Source organism: Tupaia chinensis, unplaced genomic scaffold, assembly GCF_000334495.1.
Source record: "Tupaia chinensis unplaced genomic scaffold, TupChi_1.0 Scaffold000168_1, whole genome shotgun sequence".
NCBI classification, from domain to species: domain Eukaryota; kingdom Metazoa; phylum Chordata; class Mammalia; order Scandentia; family Tupaiidae; genus Tupaia; species Tupaia belangeri.
In genome coordinates, this window is record NW_006159643.1 from 1,677,815 (window position 1) to 1,682,488 (window position 4,674).

A 4,674-nucleotide genomic window follows, 5' to 3' on the forward strand; every position below is an offset into this window, starting at 1 on the left:
TTCATTACCAGTGAAATAAGAATGTGGGCTATTTAAAATAGTGGTCTATTTTCATCTTGGTCAACTGAAATTAAGTTAAAAAATAGAACTTTCTTACTCTCCAATGAATTTTATGCTTGTATTGCTTATTTAAAATAATTGAAAATAATATTAGTAACCTTTAAACAAATAAGATATCTAAGTTCATTATTGTATTGCTTACATAAACATCTGAAACTGGATAATTTAAGAGAGTAGAGATTTATTTGCAAAGCTCATGATGCTGCTGTCTGGAAAGTCCAAAGGCTTAGGCCTACAACATGGTTGATTGAAGGACAGAAGATGGAGGGTTCATGCAGAGAGAGCAACCTAAAGACAGTTCTCTCTTATAGCAACCAGCCTTCATGAAAACTAACCCCTTGTAAGTATCTGGCAGGGGAAATACCATGATCACGAAGGTGATTTTCCCAGTGTGAGGTTTAACGATTATACTTCAAATGTACTGACCTCTGCAGTTTCCCCTAAGGTGAGAAATTTGGCTGCATAATTTGTGGTAGTGTGGGACTGCCTTTGCACTTTTCCGAAGAAAGAAAAGAAAAAAAAAAAAAAGAAAAGAAAACTAACCCCTTCTTTAGGGAAATAATTTAGGGGGAAGAATAGAGTCAAGACATTTGTGGGACACAGTAACAATTACTACCTGTTAATGATAATGTGTATTGTATTCTCAGTTGGACTTCTCTGAGGTATGTTTAATGGTAGGTAAATTCTTTCTGCAAGCCAAATGATGTATAGTGAATGAACGTATAATAATAATAATAGTAACTTTTTTGAGAGGTTTTTGCTATAGGGTGCATGCACTCACCAGAAAGACAGAGAGATGGAAAGCGAGAAATCACGCCCCGGGGGGATGGTCACCTGCAATCCCTTCTCCTCCATTCTCCTCTCAGAATCTTGGGCACACATGCACACGTGCCTGGCATGAGTTTAAGCCACCGGGTCCAGGACAAGAACCACGGTCGACTATGTGGGAGTCCCACAACATAGCCATTATGTCAACTACTAGTCCCAACAATGATAACTTTTTAAAAAAGAAAATTAACCCCTTCTCAGGAGAGGTAGAACTCACTGGATCTCAAGAGACATGTTAATCTAATCATGAGTGTTATGGTTGTGATGCAATAAACCTGATCCACTCACTGCTCAGTAGGCCTCACCACTTGCCAACACTAAATCCCAAAACATGAAGCTTTGGGTGACAAATCATTGCCTAAACTGTAATATAAGATAATCATAATAGGGTAAAAATAGCACTGGAGATGCAGAGACTTGCCAGTTTTGGTATCTCTGCCAGAGATTCCCTATGTAACCTGAATATGTTGTTTATGCCATTTTCTAACTACATAGAGGGAATCTATATATTCACGAGTTTTGTAAAAGTTATTTTAATCTGCTTTAAATGTATAAATTTTAAATGCACAAATCTGTGTGTTTTGACACATGTAGATAGCTATTTAACAGCCTTCAAAATCAAGATATAAACTTCTATAGCCCCAGAAGATTCTCTCATGTGCCTTTGAAATCAATTCACTTTCAGCCCCAACTGCCTTTCTGTCACTAGTTTCACCGTCTCTAAAATATTATACAAATCAGATCAATTAGTAGGTTGTCTTGTGTGTTAAGTTAAATGCCTTTAACTTAGCATAGTTATTTTGAGAGTCTCCTGATAGTCATTCTTTCTTTTTTTTTTTTTTTTTTTTTTGAGGTTTTTCGCCCTAGGGTGTGTGCTTGCATTAGAGGAAAAGAGAGAAATCACCCCCTCACAAGGGGGTATAGCCACCCCTCAATCCCTTCTCCTCCATTGTTTTCCTGGGATCTTGAGCATGCATGCCCACATGGCCAGCATGATGTTGAAGCCACCCAGACTCAAAGCACAGATAGCTATGTGGGAGTCCAGCGACATACTGCTAGACCATCTTTACCGCTAGACCATCTATACCGCTAGACCATCTCCTGGTCCCAGAATTCATTTTTAAAACACTATCACTACCCACACTGAACTATTCAATCACTTTTATAGGAAATCAATTGTTCAAATATTTGTGAGTCTATTTCTACAATAGAAGCACTATGCTATCCCATTGCTCTATCTTCCTATCTTTAAGCCCATGCTATACTATTCTTATAACTATCACTTTATAATAGTTTGATATCAGGCAAGTGTAATTCCCCAATTTTTTTCATCTTTCATATTTTTCCACTAGGTTCCTTACATTCCCATATACATTTTAGAACTATCTTTTTATTAACAAGTAAATCTGCTGAGATTTTTTTTTAATTCTTTTTTTTTTAAGAGGTTTTTGCTATAGGGCACGTGCGCTCGCCAGACAGACAGAGAGAGACAGAGAGGCAGAAAGCGAGAAATCACCCCCCAGGGGGGATGCCCATGCCGCAATCCCTTCTCCTCCATTCTCCTCTGGGATCTTAGGCACGCACGCACACGTGCCCGGCGTTAGTTTTAAGCCACTGGGTCCGGGATGTGAACCGCGGTCGACTACGTGGGAGTCCAGATAGCCATTACGCTAACTGCTGGTCCCCTGCTGAGATTTTCTTTGAGTTTGTGTTGAATATATAAAGGAGAATTGACATTCTAAGAAAATCAAGTCTTCTGATATAAAAGACTGTATGAACAGTCTATTTAGTTATTCAGCTTCTCTAAGCAGTATTCAACAATTTTCAGTGTGCAAATATTGCACATTTATTGTTAAATTTAATTATAAAATTTTAATGGTATTGTAATGTTTTCTTTTTCTTTTTAAAATTTGCTACAGGGCACATGCACTTACTGGAGACAGAGACAGATAGAGGAAAAGTGAGAAAGCACCCCTAAACCCAGGGAATGGTCACACCACAATCCCTTTTCTTCCCTTCTCCAATCAGGATTTGGGTCATGCACACACATGTGCTTGGTGTGTTTTTCAAGTCAATAGGCCTAGGATTCAAACCACATAGTTGGCTACGTGGGATCCAGCCACATTAACCACAATGGAACAGGCTGGCTTGATGGTATTATTTTCAAATTTTTTATTTTGTAGTCTGTAGAGCTCAATTAATTTGGGATGTTGAACTTATATATGAGGGTTCCAAAAAGTTTATGGAAAATGCATATTATGAGTTGAAATTCATGAATAGATTTGGTTTGCACCAAAATAAATTTGTATTTTAATTCCACTTTCCATACACTTATTGAAGTACATTTGTATCCTGTGACCTTGCTGAACTCACCAAGTAAATCTATTAGGTTCTTTTTTTTAAACATAGACAATTACATAATCTGTTCCCTGAACAGTGAATTTCCATGTCATGATTTAAGTTATAGTAAACTACATACAATATACAAGTTAGATTTCATTAAGAGATTCACATGTTCAAAAATTAAAACCAATACACTTGATGAATCTTCAAATGTATTAATAATAGCTTGTGGGAACCAGCAGTTAGAGTAATGACTATGTCGCTGGACTCCCACGTAGTCGACCGTGGTTCGTGTCCCGGACCCAGTGGCTTAAAACTCACGCCGGGCTTGCGTGCGTGTGTGCCCAAGATCCCGAGGGGAGAATGGAGGAGAAGGGATTGTGGCGTGACCATCCCCACTGGGGGGTGATTTATCACTTTCTGTCTCTATGTCTCTCTCTGTCTGTCTGGCGAGCGCACACGCTGTATAGTGAAAACCTCTCCAATAATAATAATAATAATAATAGTTTATAATATATTTTTCAAGTCCTAATTACAATTGATTTGCCTCATCTGTTATGATAGAAATACTTATCAATTATTATTTAAGTATAAATTAGTAAGAACAATAATTAGAAAATTATTACTATTATTATTATTATTTTTGGTGAGGTTTTTGCTATAGGGCATGTGCACTCGCCAGAAAGACAGAGAGACAGAAAATGAGAAATAATTTCCCAGGGTGGATGGTCACACTGCAATCCCTTCTCCTCCATTCTCCTCTCAGGATCTTGGGCATACACGCATACGTGCCCAGCATGACTTTAAGCCACCAGGTCCGGAACTCGAACCGTGGTTGACTACATGGGAGTTCAGTGACATAGCCATTATGCCAACTGCTGGTCCCAGGAAATGATTTTTTTATAACTCAATTTAAAAAGAGACATTGCTCTTATTAGTCTTAGAGAGGCCACTATATAATAATAGCCACATATCATCAAATTGTTTCATTACACAAGACAATAAGGAACATAAACAGTGACATCATTATAGACACAGACAGAAACAAGTTTTTATCCACCTTAGAATTACTAAAGTGAATTAGCTATCTCTACATATTAAGTGTTTCTTTGTAGTTCAGTTGTGTTTTTTGAGGGAGATAAAACACTGCAAGAAGAGCAACAGCAGGAACTTTGGAATCATATAGAACAACTTTGGGCAAATTACTTTATTTTTCTTAGCCACTATTTTCTCTATTTCCTTTCCTTTATTTTTCTGAGCCTCTAGTTCCTGTATAAAAGGGCAATGATACTAGAAATTACCCAAGTTTGCTGTGGTTATTTACACCAATAGAGTAATATATGGTGTATGATTGAAAACATAATGGATCCAGACATATGTGCCAGCGAAGGGACTTCGGCAGGCTGCCTGCGACTAGAAGGCTTTATGGTTGGGACTTGGGCT

The 4,674-nt window shown here is 37.8% G+C and overlaps 1 non-coding gene across 1 annotated transcript; it reads left to right on the forward strand.

Annotated features, from left to right (window-relative positions):
- The first annotated feature begins 400 nt into the window (after positions 1–400).
- Positions 401–564, forward strand: LOC114007422 (U1 spliceosomal RNA). Its single transcript, XR_003549051.1, has one exon. It is a non-coding gene; the product is annotated as a U1 spliceosomal RNA (small nuclear RNA).
- The last annotated feature ends 4,110 nt before the right edge of the window (positions 565–4,674 follow it).